This window comes from Misgurnus anguillicaudatus, chromosome 3 (assembly GCF_027580225.2).
Source record: "Misgurnus anguillicaudatus chromosome 3, ASM2758022v2, whole genome shotgun sequence".
Taxonomy (NCBI): domain Eukaryota; kingdom Metazoa; phylum Chordata; class Actinopteri; order Cypriniformes; family Cobitidae; genus Misgurnus; species Misgurnus anguillicaudatus.
This window is the reverse complement of record NC_073339.2, coordinates 12,360,059-12,384,682: the sequence shown is the minus strand read 5'-3', so window position 1 is coordinate 12,384,682 and position 24,624 is coordinate 12,360,059. Positions and strand designations below refer to the sequence as shown.

The 24,624-nt window shown below is 36.4% G+C and overlaps 1 long non-coding RNA gene across 2 annotated transcripts in view; it reads left to right on the top strand.

Moving 5' to 3' along the window:
* Positions 1–24,624, top strand: part of LOC129444199 (uncharacterized) — a 138,836-nt gene that overhangs the window by 519 nt on the left and 113,693 nt on the right. Inside the window, exons 1-3 of one of the 2 annotated variants that reach the window (XR_008644344.2) lie at positions 3,463–4,524; positions 11,554–11,643; positions 11,748–11,831. This is a non-coding gene — a long non-coding RNA (uncharacterized lncRNA). Of the gene's footprint in view, positions 1–3,462; positions 4,525–11,553; positions 11,644–11,747; positions 11,832–24,624 lie in introns of those variants that run through there. The other variant, XR_012365651.1, reaches the window with a different exon arrangement.

The following is a 24,624-nucleotide window of genomic DNA, read 5'->3' as shown; positions in this document are numbered from 1 at the left end:
ACCTTTTTGGGGGTACTGTCCCAGTGACAGCTTTTGTACCATTTGTCTGAAAGTGTGGGCACCGCTTATACCAAAAAAGTTATGGTGGCTAACTGATGAACGATTCATGCCACTGTGCATACACATTCATTTAGGAATCTCTTTACAATGCATTTTAGGTTAGATGTTTATAAAATTAAAATGCATATTGAACTGAATTTGAATTAAATAATTCTGGCTGTACACTTGTCAGAAAAAAGGTCAAATTATGGTGCCATTGGGCCAGCATCCTTTAAAAATGTCCTAATATTGACTATTTAGGTACAGATATGTATGCATTCGTTACCAATATGTACCTCTGAAGTACTAGTATGAGCTTTTTGGGTGCAAGTGTGGTCTTTTTGAAAGTGTACCACCCCAGTGACAGTTATAGGGGCCATTTTTAACCATTCTTTTTAAGCGTGTATACAGTAATGATATTGTGATGTTTGTATATAGTATTTACACAACTATTACAAGTATTTTATAAAATTAGTATAAAAACCAGGAGAATATTTTTAAAGGAAAAATTAATTAAATGCATTTGACAAACAAATGAAAACTTACACTTAAACTTAAATAGTCTTGCATCACATAAGTGTCTTTACTAAACAGAGGTCACGTGTGTTTATGTGGTGACAAGTAGTCAGGTTGACAGTTGTGAGTTTATTTTCCTTGTGCGGTTTAACAAATACATGTTAAGGACCGTTATGGGAGCTGGTTGCAGAAAGCCGCCCCATACAATAAGTGACAGTCTCCTCCCTCACATGGCAAGCTCATAACTCTGTGAATACTCCTTCAGGAAGCTTTACAGCAACGCTTACGTCTTTTCATGGAAGTTGGGCTATGCATGGCCATTCTAATGAGAATGTCATAAGAATAAAGCATTGTTAGAAAAAGTCTGTGTGATTATTTGTTAAGTCTTTTTAATGGGATCAGAGTTTTAAGATAGTTGCCTGAGGAAAACCAAAACAGAGAGGCAGAAGGCGGAGAGGAAATTGAAAGAGGAGAGGGAAAAGGCTGAGATGAGTGTGTAAAGCGGATTATAGTGGAAATCTTTTCACTCCTCCCTAAGAGAAAAAACTCAAAATGTGTGAATGAGTGGGCGAGAGAGAGAAAGCGGTTGTGGCTATATGTTTGCAAGTAAAATTGGATTTGGATTGATGTCACCAAGTGATATTGATCAGCACTGAGCTAGTTTACATAGCCCCTCGCTATTAGGCTGTTGGTTTGCCTTCAGTTTTAGTAGCAGCTCTTATGCTATCATTCCAGGATTATCATGTACTTCAGGAAGTTGCTTACATACTAGGATCAAAAAGCAGGGATAGGAACTGGGAAAAACATCCATTCATTTTACAATGCTTGTCACTGTTGGTGTGTTGGTGCAAAACGTGTATGGATGAAATATGAATTTTAAATGAACTTATAAGGTGGTTTTGGGTAGAAGTGTCTGGCAACAAGTGTTCGAAACTCCAAAAAGTGTTTTATACCTGTAAATTGATTTAAAAATAAAAAATACATTCTTGTGTGTTAAAGAAAGTATTTTAAAAGGTTGTATATTTTAACCCCATTTTAAATTGTAGGTGGTTCTGCAATTTAATAAAGCACCAGAAGATGGCAGTGTCTTCCAGGACATGACACACTAGTCCGATTTTATTAGGTGTTTTTTCTTATGGGTTATGAAAACAAGCGAATCTAGAAATAACGTGCTATTTGTTCTCTCATATTTAAGTTAGTAAATGACGAAAAAAAGAAAATAAATCGGTAAAATAATGTTTGTCTCTGAGGTAAAATTAAACGACCGTGAGTGACGCGAGTTCGCAAGCGCGTGCTAGAAGAGCGGAGCAAAGAAGCGCGTGCTGCAGCAGTTGAGTGCGCACATCAGACTTGCGCACTTATAAAGAAATACAATGAATGGATAGCAACAGTTGTGAACAAACACAGAGCTGGGCATTCACTGCGCTGCCCTGGGAGCTTTACCAAGTTTACCATCCATTCTGTTTATTCGATATCTTAAAAACACCAACAGGGAACGTTCTCTCTAGGTTATAAAATAAAAACTAAAAATAATTTACAAGGAACGTTCTGGGAAGGTTCTCCTTATACATATAACCTATAGGGAACGTTCCCAGAACGTTCTTATTTGGTTACCAAACCCACCCAAAAACCAAATGGGAACGTTATGGGAACGTTCTGTGTTTGCTGGGATCATTTTTAATGCAAAAATGAACGGAATAAATGAAAGTCCATTTAATAAAATCAACAGATCAAATACTAACGTTTAAAGTAGTCTACGGTTAGCTATATGCATTTGTAATGCTACTGGCCGGACTCCCAGCCTGCACAACCAAACCCCTACAGATAATCCAGAATGCAGCGATAGTAGTGATCTTAAATGAGCCAAAGAGGGCACACGTCACTCCTCTCTTTGTCAGGCTACATTGGCTTCCTATAGTAGCTCGAATCAAATTCAAATCTCTGCTCCAGGCCTTTAAAACCACCACTGGGTCAGCACCCCCTTACCTTAGTCCAAATTATGCCTTGTTTTAGTCAAAATTGCTTTCTGGGCTCTTATACAGACGTATGTACCCCAGATCATTTTCCCAACCAAGGGGTCAGGGCCCACAGGAGGCCTCAGCAGATTTCCAAGGGGGCCTCAAGATGACTTAAATTTATTAAAAATTGGACAAAACAAGCAAAAATCAAGATGTTTCTTTTTTGGGGGCAATTAAGTAGCGAATATACATCTGTCTAGTCATTCCAAGTTCTATTTAATTTTTGTGGAAAAAATTTAGTGAGTGGGGGGCCTTCAAATTATTGTTGTGGGCAACTAGGGGGCCTTGAAGTGAAAAAGGTTGGAAACCACTGCCCTATAGATCCCTGCGCTCTACTAACGAGCGAGGTCTTGGGGTGCCATCCCAAAAAGGGAAAAATCACTATCGCCTACCTTCTCTGGATCTGTTCCACATCTGTGGAATGATCTGCCGGTTGCGACAAGATCTGCTGATTCTGTAGCCATGTTCAAGAATCGGCTAAGAACCCATTTATTCTGCCATTCTATCTTTTTTCTATTTTTATTTTTTTGTCCTTAAAAAACCTTTGGTATACTGTGTTAGATAAATAAATTAATATAATAATAAATACATAAAACACAACTACCCCAACTTTCCTACCAGCTGTAAATAACCAGTAGAGGGCGCCTTCGTTCCGTCAAATACAGCTGAAGGGCAAGAATAAATACTTTAAATCTTGTTTGCTATGAATAGTGTTTGTCATTATTTTCAAGTTTGGTACCAGGATATATAATTTGGCTACTGTATTGGCTCAGTTAGACATTGGTCACATTTGTTTCAGCTCATCTTTGTGCTATATTAGACATTTTAAAATTAAGTCTACAAAATGTTTATTATACAAATAACATTCACTACTTTAAGAAAAGGGGCATTATCTGTTGTATCGTTGGTTTTTTTAGAATTCTGCTGTGATTAATTTAAAAATATAAATATTGTTGCATTTGTTTTGCATTTAAATGGATATTTAAATGCCATTCTTTATGGTCTTTTCTTTTCGTGTCACTTAAAGGAAGTCAATGGACACTATGCTGTGTGTTTGCGATCATTTCTCAAAATATCTTCTTTTGTGTTCATCAGAAATTCATATACAGGTTTAAAACAACATGAGGATGAGTAAATGATGACAGAATTTTCATTTTTGGGTGAACTATCGCTTTAAATGTCAACTGTCAGAAATCCCTTTGAATAAATAGTCTATAAAAGGTTAATTTGGCTTCATAAAGTGTTCAGTGCACGCCATCCATATGTCAATTACAAATCGGCAACCTTACTTACCACCGGTCACAAGAAGAAATGCCAGACCTCTAATAAAAAATAATAACACACCTACGCCCTGCATGAAATCTGTTGCGACAAAGCGCGCCAAAGTACAGATGCGGGAAGCACGTGCAGCGCGCAATTGAACGGCGGCGCACAATTGACTAACAGTTACTCACCGTCCATTCGCTATACACTTAACATAAAGCCGGCTGTAAACAGATTACTGTAAACAAGTCTCCAACAGGTCCGATACCGCCACAGTCAAGCAGAATCGGATATTGTTTATTATTGTGTGCGACGCCCAATGCTTGGTACAATGTGACCGACTTCATTTGTTTTCGACAGTCGTACGGTTTGAATTGCATGGACAAACTGTGCTTTCATAGTTCACCACAGCGGGAGCAAACAGCGCAGTACTTTTATCACAATTATCCCCGCGGACAGACGCCCGATTGGTCTATAGATGTCTTGCGCAATTACCTGATCCACGTGGGCTTTCCACAAACTCCCCCAGAGCTGTGTCAAATCGCCCCCTATACCCTCATTCACTTCTCTACATTACTTCATCAATAGTCCACTAAGAGTGAATGAAAACGGGTGAGTAAACTGGACACTGAATGCGCCGGAGGGCGCCATCTTCGTTGGCACGAGCCTCACCCTGCATCTCATTCAGGTACTCTCAAGTTGCTACATGGGACCACAGACCTTGTAGGCTAATTGACTTTAAGCGTCATCACGCACGAAAATCTCAAAAACAATACAAAAATCCCTGAATGGATTCATGTTTTTAAATGTAATCGGTAAAGTTTAAAAGAGTTGTCGAAAGCTTATGGTGGTGGTGGTGATGCTGAGGTCGAGCGTGTGGTGTAGGTTGCTAAGGTTAGCTTTTTATTTCTAGTAAATGCATTTAAACTACAAAATTCATTAAAGTTGTGTTAAATTGTGACGATTCCCTGCGGAAAAAACAGCATACCAGCAAGACCAGCATATGTTGTGTTTTGGTGCTGGTATGCTGGTGACCATCAGCTAAACCAGCATAGACCAGCATAATTCCCATGCTGGTCCATGCTGGTTTGATGCTGTTTTTTTCAGCAGGGTTATCTTTATGGATTATCTTTATCTTTATTTTTGTGATAATCCAAAAGCCTAGGGAAAAATACAATTTCCCATTAACTTTTTTCGAGGAAACCAGAATGAAACTAACTTCCAGGTTGGCTTAGAAAAATACGTAATTCCTGCAGCTCTCTTTTGTGGTGCATCATGGGATTGAAGGAGTCCACTCGATGTCCACTATGGTTTCGAAGGCCACTAAAATAGCTGAATAGGGCGCTATTTAAAGGTTTATGGGGCTATTTCAGACACAGCCCAGGTTAAAAGCAGGCAGGCCCACTGAATTCTTGTACCATCTAGGTTTTTGCCTTGTTTTTGATTGTCTGACAACACGTGGCAGTTGGAGAGGGACAAAAAGAAACTTCTATAACTGAGATGTGACCAACCACTGCGACTCTTAAACCGTGTCGAAGAAATGGCTGTGACGCAGCATGCCGCGAACTCCTCCGCCAGTTGCCATGACAGCCACGTGCGCCTGCTCTGCCTTTTCACCCCATGCGCTACCCGCTTAAAAGTGCACCCCCCACCTCCACCTCTTTTTTGTGGACGCGAAAAAAACAGTCATCCAAATGTCAAACGCTTAGTCACCATTATTCACACTCAACGTGCTGTTTTATATTTTTTGTAGTGCTGAAAAAGATCGGATCCTTTAAACCTAAAAAGGTTCATGTCACAGATTTGCTAGAATTGGCAAAATCCCCTTTATTAGTGATAGAAATTTGTGCATGGCTGCTACCTGGGCCATATCTCTATTGTAAAAGAGATTGTGGAACTCAATGAGTTAATTAAATAAATTAAATGGTAAAACTTTACAATAAAGTTGTATTTGTTAAAGGTGTCATAGTATGAAAATAAGACTTTTTCCATGTTTAAGTGCTATAATTGGGTCAAATATCAACCCACTAACTTTATTTGGGTAAGCCAATTTCTGCAAGCATGTGAAAAATTAGGTCATTGAAATCTAGCTCCCCTTGTGATGTCAGAAGGGGATAATAACGACCCTTAAACTGCATTATCAAACCACAGCACTGCCATTTAGGGCAGAGAGAAAAATAATAATAATTGACAGCACAATTGAGTATCATTCAACAAACTACCATCATTGTGATCAGTGTTTGAATTTCATCTACTCATTTGCATTTTAAAGGACACACCCAAAAACAACACACTTTTCCTCATGCCTAAAAAGTGGTAATTTTAACATGCTATAATAAATTATTTGTGGGGTATTTTGAGCTAAAACTTCACATACGCAATCTGGGGACACCAAGATTTATTTTACATCTTAAAAAAATCTCATAATATGACCCCTTTAACATTAGTAAATACATTAGCTAACACGAATAAGCTATTTAATTTTTTGGCATTTATTAACCTTTATTAATGTTTATTAATGCCAGTTATTCATGTTAGTTCATGGTTACATTTACTAATTTAAAGTCACAATGAATTAAAAATTAAAAACGTATTTTTTAAAAAAAAATATTGTGTTATTTTTAACAAATGACATGTGTGAGCTTCATTATTTATAAAAAATGTATGTGCCCTCATAATCTTTAATCAAAAAGCTCCTACCCTCCTCGAAACAACTTTTAATACATTTAAAAAATGTATTAGTAAATGCTGAAAATAACATAAACTATGAGAACTTTGCTAAATAGTAGTGATATTACGTACTGCCCGAAAATAGTCCCCTTGGTTACTTTCAATGGCAGGGGACTATTTTCGGCAGTGCGTAATATCACTACGCCTACTGCAGCCATGTTACATCAGCAAAGTCCTCGATTATTACGCCAGAATGAGAGTATAGTTCCTAAACATATCTGCCTAGAAAATCGCAGCTTTTAATTTTCCATCGGTCTTAGTACACGATGTAACTACAGAAGAGTCAAGTTTTAAATAGGAAAAATATTGAAACTCTTTGCTTATTTTTTAGCGAGATGCTAATGGTCTAATCAGTTTCAATGGATTATGCTAAGCTATGCTTAAAGTGCTAGCGCCAGACTCGGAGATCGGTTGAATGGATTCCAAAACAGAAAAAATCAAATGTTAAACTTTAAGGGAGCTGGAAAATAAGCATATTTTCAAAAAAAGTGGAATGTCCTTTTAACAACAAATACAACCTTATTGTTATTTTGTTACCAGATTATAATCACATCTCAAAGCAGATACATTTATTAGATGAATTTACATATTTATACTTGATGGAGATCAAGGCCCATATATACAGTGTATGTGCCAATGAAAGAAGTACTGTGACCTGCATTTAACATGCTTGTATTATTCATATTGTACTATTCCTGTTGGTAAAGCATTTTATTAGAAAAGTAAGGGTCATGGGTTTGGTCACAGACATAGAAATTATAGATTCAAAAATGCACTTTTAAGTCTCTTTGTATAAAAGTGTCTGCCAAGTGCATAAATGTAAATGCAATTATTACATTAAAAATAAATAATAAAAGATAATCAAGTAGTAGCACATTAACACATGCTTGTGAAGCTACTCTACATTGTAGCTTTATAACCCATTTAACATGCACAATGCACAACATAAAGAATATTTTAAAAGGAAATAAACATACATACAGCTTCATGTCTTTCCTCTGGAAGTGTTGTATTAAAGCAGGTGCCGCCACCATGGGTTATTTTCCTCTGGAGTGTGTTATTTAGCTGTCATAGACTGAGGGCAACTTGCCAGCAAACATGGCAGAATACGGTAAAATCAGATGCATCCTTTATGCGGGACAGACAGTTAGATCCACTACTGCAATCGCCACCATTCTTACTCTATGAGGAATGATGTGTTTGATCAAAATGGTTCAGTGTCACATATGCCGTAACTGTTGATCATGGCCCACAATATGTGGGAGGAACCTTTACCAGAATAACAAAAGATATTTTTTTTTAGCTATCTATTGTATTACAACTGATACAGTTGCTAGTCAATATTTCTTTCAAGGAATTAATAGGTTGCATTACTTGTTTAATTGAGTTAGTTAAGCTTGAGATTTAAAGCACATGATCTGTTTTATTACAGTAAATGTGCGTGTGCAACAGTGAGATGTGTGGTCCGTTGTCTTTCTTTGAGGAATGCGAGCTGGGGCAATAAATTCATTGTCTACTCTGAAAGGCTTGATAACCTATTCACAAACAAGCACTAAAGATTTTGATAGGCTAATGGAAAAAAGGTGGGCCGCGCACTTCTTTGTAATTGGGCATCATAAATCTGAAGAGGCCCTGGCAGCGATACAAAGCGCGGTTATTTCTGTCTTTCTTCGAATCGGTCCCTACCCATATATCTCGCCGTTTGCTCAATGGCTGATCTGAAGGGTGTGATATACATGTTACGAACAAGACACATGACCGGGGCTCTGTGACATCGATTGCCTTCCACAATACCCCATCCGCCACTAGGAAACGGTCAGCCTTGGTGCAATAATACTGCCCTCGTTCTTATCAAGATCTCTCATGCACATGCCTCTGTCAGAGGACATTAACCTTGCCTCTTTCATCCTGACAGCGGTGATTAGCGCAACGGCCTGATGCTGCCATTGATGTGGCCGCACCGGGGCAATGAGGTCTAAAGAGGAGAAACGGGATAGACTGAGACGATTATCGGTGGGCCGGTAGACAATCTGCTGACTGCCGAAAGATGCCTCGTGATAGTGTTTCAAAGCTTGGTGTAATTGTCCAAATGAGGCATTTTTTTGCAGGAGAGACGTCAATACGATCACTCTGAGAAACGAAAGGCTGTCCCTTAGCCAAAAAGGTCCCATTGGGGGGGGGGGGGGTAGCCGGCATTTTAAAACTAAGGGGGAGAGGGACATAAACTGTGTACCAGTAAAATGTATAAAATTTTTTGACCAAGAATAATTTAGACACGTTTAGGGTTGTCACGATTATGAAATTTGGCTGACGGTTAATTGTCTAATAAATTGTGACGATTAATTGTCTGTTTTATTGCTTTGACATTTAATTCTCATACATTTTTTTGTTTGTTCATGAAATAATTTTCACACGTTGTGATTATTGAAATTAAAAATCTTTTTGCAAGGTTTATCTGGCAGTAAATATTAATACACATAAGTTAACACATATTTAAAAGTAATCTAATACTGTCTCGTTCATACAGGCACTGCAGCTCCCCCTTTTGTTTTTTAGAGAGATGTGCAATCATTGCGGTGATCTGAAATTATTGCGATGAGGCGATTATTTAATCATTCTGACAGCTCTAGACACGTTGACCTGACCATGTTTTGCTTAAGTTTTTATTTTATTTTATTAAAGATGAATTTGTTCTTAAAGACAAGTACATGGTCAGTAATAGAAAACAAATAATAAATAAATAATATAAAAATAATATAACAAATTATGAGCAATAGCCCACATAATTATAATATAACAAGCATACAAATAAACAGTGCTTTTTATGTTTTTCATGTCGGTCTGTTGAAACATAATCAAATGTATAATAATAATGCATGCATAGTCTTATACTGTATAGCATAAATTACCTATTGATGAATCCTTTATGCAGTTACAAAAGTTAATCAGTCAAGACAAATTAATGATTTTTCTTTGTCCGTTGTTTGATTAATATTAGAAACAGCATACTTTGAGAGCAACTGCATGGATCCAATAGGCTAGCCTAATATGCGTTTAATTTCTTAACTGCTTACATTCAGTGTTCGGGAAAGTTACTTTTAAAAGTAATGCATTACAATATTAAGTTACTTCCCAAAAAATTAACTAATTCCATGGAAAGTAATACTTACGTTACTTTAAGTTACTTTTGCGTTACTTTTTCCTACTTGGCTGAGGCCCTGCAGGTGGTTTTTATGACTGAGAAGTTTCATATTTCCATCGCAAAAATGTCAAGCTCTGGCCTCCCTTCTCCGTTTCAGTTTAATTCAGTATACTATTTTTATAAAATTAATTATTTCAACTGAAAAGTAACTTGCATTACTTTTTTCAAAAAGTAAGTCAAATATTAATGTGTACATTTATAAAGTAATGCGTTACTTTGCTAGTTACTTCAGAAAAATAATATAATTACGTAATGCACTTTACTTGTAATGCGTTACCCCCATTCAACTTTAGACATAGACTGTGTTTACGAAGAAAATTACGGCAAATAGTTTTGTGTAAATATGTCAGTTTAAGTGCAAGATAACATGAACTTAGTGTTTGTGCGTTGTCTAAAGAATTAAAATGCGGTTTCCAGGCATGCGCTTCAAGTGGACGTATACGCAACATTTTCAAACAGCATGTGAGAAAATCTCTTTCGTGCCGTCTTGTGCTTAAATATTTAAATTGGCAATGCCTAGCATGTAAAATAGTAATTTGGGATGACGCATGACTGACCTGATCAGGCAAATGACAGTTCTGCGCTTTTCCCGTTTCAGTCTTTTGAAAAATGCTTGCTCACTTGTGATTGGGTTAAAGGCGGGGTGCATGATTTTTGAAAAACAGTTTGGAAAAGGCAGTCGGGCTGACTACCAAAACACACTTGTAGCCAATCAGCAGTAAGGGGTGTGTCTACTAACCAAAGTCGTTGCCTGGGTTGCGTATTTGTGGGGCGGGTCTATCAAATGAAGGTCCAGATTCTTTTGCGTGTTTGTTTAGGTGATTTCAAATATCAACATTGGCTTTCAGAGATCATGCACCCCGCCTTTAATGTTGCTTCACTCAAATCTAAGTAACAAACTAAAGAACATGGGTAGAATGGTGACGGCGAGTTGAAAACTGTGGTGGGCATGTCCCCCATGTCCCCCGGGTGATCTACGCATATGGTCCCATTTAGAATACATTTACATTTATGCACTTGGCGGACACTATTATCCAAAACGTACGGTGTATTTATGCTACAGTATACATTTTTATCGCTATGTGTGTTCCCTAGGACACAAATGCACAACCTTTTGTGTGTGTGTGTGTGTGTGTGTGTGTGTGTGTGTGTGTGTGTGTGTGTGTGTTGCAGTCGGATGACAATTTGCTTAGAGATGCACCAATATTTAATTTTTTCACAGATACGGATAGCTGATTATTCAGAATGATATCTGCCGATACCAACAGTTTGGTGTTATATTAACTTGCATTAACTAAATTGTGAAGATTTGAATGTTATGCATTCATATAATGACCATTAATATTAAACATTAAACTAGTGATGTTTCTTTACATTTTCTATACACAACGCTCAAATTTATTGCATGTTCCTGTTCTCTTTTGATTGACAGGATATATCGGCCATGACTATCGGCTATTTTTAAACTATCGGCTGATAACCGATAGAGTTAAAAATTGCTTTTACTGTCAGATACCGATTGTTGGCCGATATATTGGTACATCTTTAATTTTTTAACAGATTTTCTAGCACATTCAACAAATGTTTCAAAACCACAGTTAACTCTTTATTAGCCAGAGTAGGTGCATGGTGGGATGTTCATGCCCTGAAGTTCTCAAATTAGCGCATCCAAGATTTTTTTTTATAAACATGCTGATATTTTAACAGTGTGATCTTAAAAAATTATTGTACAATAAAACACTTTGGCATTTGATATGATATTTCACAATTTTTCAATTGCTTCAGGTATGTGAACATTACAGAAGGACATTTAGGAGCCACTGAATCACCTAAAATCTTCTTTATTGTAGTTCGTCTGGTCCAGAGGTGTGAATGGTAAGTATTTGGGCTTACTTCATCAATCCTTCAGGTGCCGATAAAAGTCTAGTACTCTCAGATCTGCGTAACACATTTTACATCCATTCCACTTCATTTCACAGATCTGTGTCCCAGCAAGACAATGCATCGCTCCATGTTTCAGTCCTGCACACACCATGGTACTGTACCAGCGGTCTGTTGTTTAGGTAAGTCGTCCTCTTCAATGATTTGTGGTTGTGATCAACAGCCCTCCTGATAAGTGGGTGACACTTGTTTCTAACCCTACCTGAAGAGAGATCACTGGTAGTTTGTGTGGAGTTTGATAATTGCGGCTGTTAGTCAGAAGTGGTGAATCCAGCCATAGAGGGACTCTCGTGAGGTATTTTTCTGTTATTACAGAGAAGCTCTTGAGGGCACCGAACCCGTCAACTAGTTTATTTAACTTAACTTATATAGCCTATACATACTTTAGCGGTATTACTGCAGATTGCTCTTTTTGAGGACTAAAAATAATTTAAATATGTATTTGTTTAATAGAAATTGTGTCAAAATAACTTGATCTTTCGAGTGCACTTCTTGTGCACACCTACAGAGGGCGCTGCCCATTGCAGCATTAAAACCTACTTGCATTAAACTGTCTATACATTTGTATTTTCAGTTATTTAGTTTTAATAGTTATTTTGTTATATAGTTATATATGCATATGCATACATTTCCTTGGTAAAGCATTGCAAAGGTCATTGGTTTGATCCAAGGCATCATCACACATACGAATGCACTGTAAGTCACTTTGGATAAAAGCATCTTCCAAATGCATAAATGTAAATACATTTTCAGCTCATGAGAATAAATAAACTGTAGATTGCATATAGCATTATATTGAGTGAAATAAAGTTTCATATGTGTATTTACATTCATGCATCTGGCAGGCGCTTTTATCCAAAGCAACTTACAAGCTATACATTTTTTTGTCAGCATGTGTGTTGCCTTGGTTCAAACCCTTGACCTTTTGCGCAGATATACTAAACAAAAGAAAAAGTGTGTTTTGTGTAGAGAAGCTCTTACGGCAAGGAAATTGTCAGCTTTCTCTCCAAAGCCATGTGACAGAGCCTCCGTGCTCTTTATATGCATTCATAGTCCTAGTTTAAATGAATGTAGATTATAAGACATAATTCAAAGCATATCAGTTTACACAATAACACAGGAAATCATGTTCGCTCCATTGTCTGCATATCTCTACCTCCTCAGGTAAAAGGACAACATTTGATGGCTTAGATTTACTCTTGTTTACTTCCTAAAAACTGCGAGGCGCCCCCCCCCCAACCCTGTCCCTCCTTCAGTCGCCTCCTTCCTCTCAGCCCACCCAATTAAAAAGCAAAAGAGGGGAAAAAAGCACATTGCTGCCTTGCAAGTATTACTTATCACATTAATTAAAAACCGGTGGCACAATGGGAGCCCGCAGCTGCAGAGGAAAGCCAGGGAAATTAACAAACGTTTGATTTGTTGTGTTGTGGATGTGACATTTATTATACAGGTCAAAGTAAAACAAAGACCAAAGCCCAAATATGCTAATGGGGATCTGGCAACCTGGGGCAGTTGTACAAACACTGAAGACTGGCTAAATTTCCAATGTTTATTACTGTTACCCACTGTCATCTGTTGATGTATGATAGCAATCTCTTGGTAAATTGTGTACATTTCTGTAGTGAGTAAGTAAGTGTACATTTCTCTAGTAAGGTTTAACTCTAAAGCGTTTTGACAAAATTATTTTTAAATTCATGGAAATTGATTGGTCAAAAGGTGTGGGAACCTCGGAGAGAGGTCAACACTTTCTTTGACATACTGTGACTAGACATTATGCAGATTTCACGGGGGCAGCAGGCAACTGAATCATCCCGAATAGTGTGGGCATTGATTTGTCTGGGTGGGTGGCCGGGTGTGCGATAAAGGGGGGGGGGCACTTTCCAGAACATTTTACAATAACAATGACAACACCACACATTGCGAAGTGTTACCTTTGCAGATTTTGCTCAAAGTTATATAGTGTGTAACCGCAGGCTCGCACAGGTTGTGGATGCTACTAGATCTAAGGGTGAAATGCTCTCGGTGGTCATGCTAACTAATGATGATATGGTGAAAGATGAAGTAGTAATGAGTCAAATGGCAGAAAATGACAGTGAGTGATGCAGTGTGTAATTGCGAGTCTATCAAGAGGCATCAAGACAGTGGGCTTGTGCTGGGGGGAAACCATTGAAATGCTGCTTATTTGCCTGGGGCTGCACTTTAACATGACCCCAGTGGCAAAAAAAGACAATTTAAAGACTTCAAGTGCAACCCTGCAAGCTGCACACCAATTAAGGTGTCCTGATGGGTTCAGGGGCAATCCAGGATAATGTGTCCAACCTTAACTATCTCTCTCTCTTGCTCTCTCTCGCTCATATTCATTATTTTCTAATACATTCTGCCATTGTAAAACCTTGAGTTCATCAACTTCGTATCAAGGCATGAAACCCTTGAACCCATGAAAGCACTGTCATCTGTCATTAAGCGAGTTATTCTTTATTCAAAATGTATCATATTTTAAAGTGATAGTTCACAGAAAAATGAAAATTCTCTCCCTTATGTTATTCTAAACCTGTATGTTGTTTTGTTGCTTTGTTCTATAATAAGATATTTTAATATATGATGGTTACAACAAAGTTGCTGGTACACATTGACTTCTATAGTAGGATAAGGAAATACTATGGAAGGCAGTAGGTACCGTCCATTGTGTGCTTACCGTCATTCGTCAACATTTCTTAATTTGTGTTTTACAGAATAATAAAACTCATACAGGTTTAGATAAAAAAATTTTGGTTGGATAAAATATGGACAAACCCAGCCATTGGTTGAATTTATTTTAGAAAATGTCCATATTTGATCCAACCATGGGTTTAAACAACCAAGCATTTTAATATAGAAATATACAGTTATCAATAAGGGGAGTGAGTTGAATTCATACCCTTTTTTAAAATTGTCTGAAATGTTCAAGAGCAAATGTGTTACGTTGATTTATACTGAGCCTCTAAGCTACATTGGAGTAAAAAAATCTAAAGTTTAGTTTTTATGTGCTCACGTGAAACTTTTGTGTGCTCACGCAAAACCTTCATTGAAGTTTCACGTACGCACACAAAACTAAACTTAATTAAATTTTTGCTCCATGTGCTCACGCAGAATTTTTCTTTAAAGTTTAGTTTCGCGTGCTCATGTGAAACTATCGCGTGCGCACGCGAAAGTTTCACATACGCACACGAAATGAAACGCGTTAGTTTCACGTGCGTACGCGAAATCTAATTTTTCCTCCATGTGCTCACGCAAAACCTTCATGTGCAGAATTTTTTTGCAAAGCTATAGTTTCGCGTTCTCACGTGAAACTTACGCGTGCACATGTGAATCTATCGCGTAGTTTCATGTTCCACAACATTTATTTAATTAAAAATTAAATAAAGTTTAGTTTCGCGTGCGCACGTGAAACTAGCACGTGTAGTTTCGTGTGTGTACGTTAAATTAAACTTTATTTAATTTTTGCTCCATGTCCCATTGGGGGCTCCATAGATTTAGAACCTAGAAAAGCATCTTTTTTTGAATAACAAAAAAATCTTTCAATTTTTACAATGTCATGGCAATTCATACGTATTTTACTAGGTGGTTAAAGCCCAAAGTATAGTCTGTTTTTTCTGCGCAACCTACACATACAAAGTATTAATCTGATGACAAAATTTGCGTCACACGCGCTGTACGTGGACCCTCACTTATGCATAAAACAGGACCCATACTTCTAGCTTAACTCTTTCCCCAGTATCAACGAGTTGTCTCGCAAATTAGAAGAAAACATTTCCCTGCCAATTACGCTTTCCTGACGAGTTTTTATGGTAATATATAATTCCGCTATTATCCACTAGGTGGCGCTCTTACCTACGTTTACTTCAATATTTTCTATGTAAATGTTAATCTATCACGACAAACTATATATTGTTGGAAAGGTCTAAGAATGTAGTTTTCATATTTCAAAACCTTTTAGCAGTAATAATAATGCAGTAACTGTAATTTATTCATTTGTGACACAAGTATGCAGCAAACCTCAAAGCAAACCAGCACAAACCTCAGTTTTTTGACAATTTTATGTATTAAAAATTATACTATATTGCATTTTTATTTATTACAAATAAATGTAAACTGCTTTAAAAAAAATATTTTCACCTCTAGACACTTCCCTAAAAAACGTTAAAGTGTCTTCTTTAAAACCAAAAATTACCAAAATTAAAACCAAAATTAGGCTTCTAGACAAAAAAAAAATGCCAGAGTTATATTAATTTAAAGGTGTATATCACCTTTTCACCAACCCCTCACTCAAAAAGGGCTGCGCCAGTTAAAGGGATAAACTCTGTGTATGTTTTGATTATCGTTCTGAATCTTATCTCTTACAAAAGTCCTTTACAAAAATTATTTCAGCTTTTTTGCTCAAATTTTGGTGTTTTTGAAGAAACCTAGTCATATTTGAGAGGTTATAAAAAGAGAATAAATGAAGATAGGATTAAACTTGTTTTCCGATTTGTTTATTTATTTGTTTAAAAGCAAAGGGTCTGTTCTTTCATTTTAAATATATTGTATGTTTATATATTTATAGAAGCAAATTTCCTGCAAGGCATTTTGTGAAAATCACAAAAAATGCTGGCGGGCAACTGTTTTGAAAAAGGCTGGCGGGGAATGAGTTAATTCATATTAATTCATACAACCACATTTGTACATTTTTGTTTGATTTGCTTTTGACCCTTAGTGGCGTTAGGGCCGGTTTAGGAGTGGGATTTTGACGATTTACTTTTGTACGAATTCATCCGAATTAGCCAACTTAAAAAATATGTACGAATTCTTGTGAGATCAAGCGTGGAAAATTGAATTCTGAAAAATATGTTGCAAATGAATGCAGTGATGTCATTTCTCATGCGGTTATCAAGGATAAAACTAATTTAACTAATTTAAAAAATGTATGTGAAAGACAGTAATGATAATGATTTTTTTAATTATTCGTGCATTCGAAACCTGAATAAACTATTAAATCTGTGTAAAATTTTAAGCAGGAACATTAGTTGTCCATGCATCGTGTGTCTCCCTCTCTTTCTTCCCAAAACCTGTTAGTTAATTCTCTCCAAACTGTCAACAGCGGTAGCCTCCATTTCCCAATGTTTTTTTTTTCTCTCGCTGCAAATGATAAATGACTTGCGGTCGCCAGATTTTCATTAAAACCCCCGTGTGTCACATTTAACCTGCGTTCACTGAAATCAATTATCCAGCTATCACAGGGGCAGACGCTTCGGGGGAAGCAGGAGATCGGCATCCCTCCATCAGCGTTTCAATTAGGAGGTAAATAATCAGCATTTGAAGGCCTCTCTCTCTTTTGGGTCCTCCCTAGAGTACTCTCTGTCTTTCTCAAGCATATTGGCAATAGGCTGATGACTCAATATGGTGTTTAATAGCAGTTGCAGCTGGGCTGAGAAAAATGAATTTTATTAACGCTGTTCTGAAATCAGGCTTTAGGGCTTCTCTTTTAAAGACTGGAAAGGATTTAGATAAACGGAGGCTGATCTTGGATCAGCGTGGGTCTCGCCACCTGGTGCTAATGTTTTGTTTGCTCTGTCTGTGTTTGGTATCTGCTGAGCTCCCAGCAGCCCCTGGGGCATACGGATGGCATGATGCCAATGTGGAGGTGGGGTATCTCGTGGGTGGATGATTGTGGCACAGAAAGACGGCTGTTTAGGCCTAAGGCAACAGTCTGAAGGGTCAATGGTGGGTATTTTGGTGTCAGAACACATTTAAAAATGTGTTTCATTAGGTTAATTAATGTACAAGCACCATTTAGAAGCAGCTGGAGGCAAGAGTCTTCACGCACACATTGGGAACATGGGAATGTAATAGGCACTGTATGGATCTTCTTCACACACTAAGGGAACCATGTGTACCAATCATTTCTACTTAAGCAATACGATGCAAAAGGTCAAGCTTTATTTTGGAGAGTCATGGTTGTAGAGGTAGAAAGGCATCCAATGCCTACAGTAAGCACATTTTTGCTTATAGGTGCATTGTGTGCAAGGATCTCAGGAACTGTATTTTTTTATTACCTTAGAACAATAGATTTTCTAATAAGATATTAGATTACTTCTGATTCATTTAATTTCTCACCATTTCTTGCCCATATTTTATTATAAGGCCACACACAAATATAATTCTCACTAATATATTTCCTATAGCCTTCATGCTGTGCCTGAAATTTTCCAGATTGATATGTAATTTCTTTGCTTGGCTCCTGTGTGTGTTTGCGGTCATTTTGGCTGGTAGCATTCCTACAGATTATTACAAACAGAAAGCTGAAAAATGCCAGTGTCAACAGCACGGATACAAACACTTTGTGTCTAGAGACAGAAACAAATCGACTTTGGCATTTAGTCAATTGGGTACCTATGATTACAGAGAGGTTCAGTCATAAGCTGCGCCCAAAAACCCACACTTGCTGTATTTCCACTTGACTACTTACGTGACGTATTTCCTGTATTTGGCCCAAATGTTCTTGTGGGTGGGAAGATCCCAAGCGTGCATGTAGAATTATTTACCGGATGGGGAAAATGTCAATCCAGGCATTGGCAGCAATTTGCACCAAAACGCATTCATTTTTTATTTATTTAAGTTTTTATTTAAATAAAATGAACAAACAAACATTTTGAAATGCAATTTGCTGAACTTAAAGATTATTATCTACAAAGAAACAGAATTCTTTGCACGTTTAAAAAAACTAAAAGCTTTTTTAAAGTTTATTGTTTATTCAGTAGTCCCTGAATAAACCACACAATTAAAGGATTAGTCCATTTTCTTAAAAAAAATCCAAATAATTTACTTACCACCATGTCATTCAAAAGTCAGTCGTGAAGAAATTATGTTTTTTGAGGAAAACATTCCAGGATTTTTCTTATTTTAATGGACTTTAATGGACCCCAACACGTAACAGTTTAAAATTGCAGTTTCAATGGAGTTTCAAAGGACTCTAAACGATCCCAAACGAGACATAAGGGTCTTATCTATGTCTTACAACTTCTCGTCTATCTCCGGTCCTGTGACGCGCCAGCGCAACATCACGTAATTGTGTAATACCATGGAAAAGTCACATGTTACATACAGTTGTGTTCAAAATTATTCAACCCCCCAATGCTGTTAAGGGTTTTAGGGAATTTAGTGTACATTTGTAATTGTATTCAGAATGAAATCCTACAATGACTTCTTAAAGAACCATATGCAACTAAAATGACATCAATTGGTTTTGTAATATAGTAGTAAATGTTTCTTTTGTGAATTCTTCATTGACACAATTATTCAACCCCTTAAAGAACTACCACTCTGAAGAACAGAGGTTCATTGAAGTGTTTTCAATCAGGTATTGATAACACCTGTGGATGTCAGGGAACAGCAATAAAGCCTAATAAGCACCAAGGCAGCTTTAAAATGACTGTGATACTCAACTCCTTCTAAACATTTACTGGTGTGGTTACAAACATGGTGAAGTCAAAAGAATGGTCCAGGAAGACAAGAGAAGAGGTGATTAATCTTCACAGGAAGGGCAATGGCTAAAAGAAGATTGCAAAGATGTTAAACATACCAAGAGACACCATAGGAAGCATCATTCGCAAATTCAAGGCAAAGGGCACTGTTGAAACGCTTCCTGGTCGTGGCAGAAAAAAGATGCTAACTGCGACTGCTGTGCGCTATCTGAAGCGTAGAGTGGAAAAAGTCCCCGTGTGACTGCTGAGGAACTGAGAAAAGATTTGTCAGATGTGGGTACTGAAGTTTCTGCTCAGAAAAGACATTTGTGGTTATTTCATTATAAATGTTATGTTATATTTGTCTGACCTACACATGCCTCTTTGATGTAATTGTAAGCAGCATGACTGAATGATAAAAATAAATGTCAAACCGGCCATAACAATCAATTTCAGTTGGGGTTGAATAATTTTGAACACAACTGTATATGAAGTGCACATTTGCAGACCATTTTAAAACAATAAACTGACACAAAGACATTAATTAGTATCACTCGACATACAAAAACGTCGGAACGGTCCTCTTTCTCCACACTTGTAAACACTGGGGCGTAGTTTCGCATACGTCATCCATGACCTTTCGGCGTAATGACGTATTACATGAGGTCGCGCTGGCGTGTCACAGGACCAGAGATAGACGAGAAGTTGTAGTTTAAAGTGCACATTTTTATTTTTCTTGTCTAAAATGACAATCGTTTCGCTAGATAAGACCCTTATGCCTCGTTTGGGATCGTTTAGAGTCCTTTGAAACTCCGTTGAAACTGCAATTTTAAACTCCATTAAAACTGTTAAGTGTTGGGGTCCATTAAAGTCCATTAAAATAAGAAAAATCCTAGATTGTTTTCCTCAAAAACATAATTTCTTCTCGACTGAACAAAGACAGACATCAACATTTTGGATGACATGGTGGTGAGTAAATTATCTGGATATTTTTTTCTAAGAAAATGGACTAATCCTTTAATGTTGTTTCTAATTATGTGATAAAGCCGTTGCAGATGTTTTACAAAATACATAACAATGTTTGCACCAATGAAACGTGCAACACTTTTCGTTTTATAACGAAAATATGTAATATCGATTTATTAACCTACAATTAAACATTTCTTGACATCTCGTGAGGTTTGGGCAAAAATCTCACAATTTACTTCCAGAACATGATGCATGATGGGATATGCTTAGCTTTGAATACCACTTTAAAGCGGTATTCGAGTTAGTGTGGGTTTAGTTTAGGTTAAGGGCACTGGCCTTTACCAGTTTTAAGACATGGGACAGTCTTCCGCACTTAATTCTTGTCGCGTGCACGTGCTCTTGAGTGGCCAAGACCGCAAATGTGGGTATTTGTACACAGCCATAGACTGGCGGCTCTTGTCTCACTTTCTCTTTTATTATATATGCCCTTCAGACTGCCCAAATCACTGGTCACACGATTTGATTACGTTTATTATATCAATGATTCGATTCGATATCACGATGCTTGCGTACTCAATTTTTTATATTACTGCATAGGCAACTCTGTCTCCCTCACACTTTTACTGCTGCGGCTCTTTGTTGTTTTTCTAGTCGAAGCCCAGTATTAAAAAAAAAAAATTGCATCGATGCAGTCGTTCACATTAGCATCGCGATGCATCAAAAAAGTTTATATTCAACAACCCTAGTTCACAGTCCTGTTCTGTTGACGTATGTATGAACGAGTCCATGCCAAGTTCACACCCATTTTTTGATTTCTTTCAACTCCCAGACAAAAGACTTTTTCTGGGTTCTCTTACAACATTGGGTATTGATCTCACACCCTTTGCCCTCTGATCTTTTAGAGCTAACACAGATCAAAGCTGATGAAAGAAAAATGTCTATCTTTCCCCCTATTTCTGTGTTTCCCTATACAAGGTGTCCTGCCATTTTTTTGGAATTGCTTTATCTTCAGGTACGGATGTATCCAAAAAGTTTTCTGTTACCATCAAGTTATTCTTTTAATCTTGTTGTTCCTCTTAGTACCAACCCATGGACCAGGTCAATAAGGCAACTCATGAATAATGCTAAAATCATGTTTAAGGCCTACACTACAGTATGAGATATTGCATGGTTTTCAACATGAAATTGTGAGAGTTACATTTAATTTAAGTCAATCAAAACTTGGCCACCTGGCTCTTTCATGTTGGTCCACCTACAGTCTAGTACCAAGCCAGCATAAACTATTAAAATGCTAGTTTAGTTCATTTCAAAATCAAGACATTTATGAGCCATTTCAATGATGCATTCTTTATCCACGTTCTGTCATAATTACTAAAGGATCAATTTTGAAAGGAGCAGAAATATGCTTTGTATCAAATACATTTAAAAATCAGCTCGGCGTCATGTATTTTCAATGCAATATGTTCTTATTCCTCATGTGTATTTCCAAGGACAGTGAGTTTTAAGCTTTCGCTAATTGTAAAAGAGAGACAACGTCAGTAATGCGCTGTGGGACGGCCGTCTGTTTGTTTGGCATTTGCTGGAACCTCATTTCAAGAGACCACTATTTGTCTTCAACACACACACCTGCTAGAGAATATGTGAGTTCAGTATTCAATTATCCGAGAGAGAGAGAGAGAGAGAGAGAGAGAGAGAGAGAGAGAGAGAGAGAGAGATAGCGTGACTGCTATACCCTCTGTCAATATTTACTTGTCCCTCTGTTAATGCGCAGTCTTCTGGGAAACATTTCATATTAAGTGATTTGAAACTCTGTTTGCATATCAGTCAGCTGTATTACACGAAGCCTCTTTCAATTGATGATATTGGGATTAACTTACGTTTTTGGAATCCCATAGGAACATTTTATATTCGTGTTATAGCTGTGAACACATCGTGAAGATTTCAGTTGGTCTAAGTTTCAACTTTTTCTCCGATTTCTAAAAACCTTAGTATGAAAAATGAAAGTAGAGATAAATTATGCAATTGCATCAAGGCTAAAGAGTATATAGCTATAAAAATTATGTGTATAGCTAGCTCGGAAATTTGGCCTTGGAAGAAGTTAATGTGACCCTTGATATTTGTAGCTATTACCCAAAATATATTGTATGCGTCAAAATGATCGCTTTTGATGCCAAAAATTATTAGGATATTAATTAAACATCATGTTCCTTTAAATTATTTTGTTCTATTTCCTACCGTAAATATATACATTGGACAACTTTAAATGCGATTTTCTCAATATTTTAATTTTTTTGCAACCTCAGATTTTAGATTTTCATCTTCACCAAATATTAAGTCTCATTCACTAAGCATGCGTACGCACAAATTGGTCTTAAAATGTGTGTACAGATGTTTTAACTTACAGATCATGATTCAACAAAAACTTTCATACTAAAATTTATTTTAAATGTATGCAAAAACATAAGAACAACTTAGACCACACATGCGCAATAATCATGAACAAGGAAAAAGAACCCTACGTATATATATTTGTGTTATATATTTTATATATATTTTTTCCTTGTTCATGATTATTGTGTATGTGGTCTAAGTTGTTCTTACATTATTGCATACACTGTAAAAAATTCGTATAATAACAGTGTAATTGCAGCTGGGTTGCCGGTAACCTACCATAGATTTAAATGTATGTTACCCACTGGCAACATTTTGTTCAAAGTTAAATGAACATTAAACATTAACAAGTCTTTGTCTTTACAGAGTAAAACTAAAAAACAGCATCAAGCAAAACATTCTGGGAAACAAAATCTGAAGCAAAAAAACAGAAAAAAGGTTGATGATGATTTCTGGTTCCCAGAATGCTTTGCATGAGGCTGTTATTGTATGGTTTTGTTTTGTAAAGATAGAGACTTGTTGATGTTTAGAATTTATTTAATTTTGAACAAACTCTTGCCAGTAAATAACATAAATTTAAATGTACGGTAAATTACTGGCAACCCAGCTGCAATAACATTTTAATTTCTACTGAATTTTTTACAGTGTAAATATATACATTGGACAACTTTAAATGCAATTTTCTCAATATTTTTATTTTTTGCAACCTCAGATTTCAGATGTTCAAATAGTTGCATCTTCACCAAATATTAAGTCTCATTCACTAAGCATGCCTATGCACAAATTTGTTCTTAAAATGTGCGTCCAGATGTTTTAACTTACAGATCATGATTCAACAAAAACTTTCATACTAAAATTTATTTTAAATGTATGCAAAAACATAAGGCAAAAGAACCCTACGTATAATACAGTATATATTTGTATATTTTATATATATTTTTTCCTTGTTCATGATTATTGTGTACACGTGGTCTGTCCTTACGTTATTGCATACATTTAAAATACATTTTTGTATAAAAGTTTTTGTTGAATCATGATTTGTAAAATAACAAATGTGTGCGTACACATGCTTAGTGAATGAGACCCAATGTCCTATCCTAAAAAAACATCAAAGCTTATTTATTCAGCGTTCAGATGATGTATAAATCTTAATTTACAAAAAAATTAAAAAAAATTTGGTGCAGGGTCACATGTGGAAGCAGAAATAACATTTAATTTTCTTTTATTGTAATTTAGCATTATTGTATTTGCTTTCTTTTGTATTTTGGCATATATTGAGACTAGGGCTGGGAAAAGATTAATCGCGATTAATCGCATACAATATAAAAGTGATTTTTGGCATAATATATGAGTGTGTGCTGTGTGTAATTATTATGTACATATAAATACACACACATTCCTGTATCTATTTAAGAAACATTTACATGTGTATAAATATTTATTTATATTTTTTATATATTATATATAAATTTAAAAGAATTATATATAAATAAAAGAATGTGACATGAATATATGTATGTGTGTGTGGTTAAATGTACACAATAATTACGCAGTACACACACATATATTATGCAAACAATGACTTTTGTTTTGTATGCGATTAATCGCGACTAATCTTTTCCCAGCCCTAATTGAGACATTTATTTAAGATATCTTGTGTAAATTGAAAAGATGAATGTAAGATTAATGAGGTTTGTTTCCTCAATGGAGAAGTCAAGTGAACTTGACACTCTCAATTGAGCTCAAATCAATCTCTGCTGAATAAAGAAAAACAATTAAGATATTAAAAATATCTCACTTTCCTATAATTTGTGGTACCACCTATATAGTAATTATTTCCATTAAAACAAACTTGAGTCAAAACTTTATTATAATTTTCCAATCCTCTCTTTTACACTTTAATCATTTTTTTTCATATTGTCATAAGTATACTTTTATTGGCTAAAACCTGATTTGCGCACGCAGCATTTGAGTTCAGATGAAACCGAATTAAGAAATGGCCCGCCATCTGCTTTTGATGGGCACCGGGTCTGATGCAAAGTCACCCTTGTCATCCACAGCTGTTGCCGTATAGCGA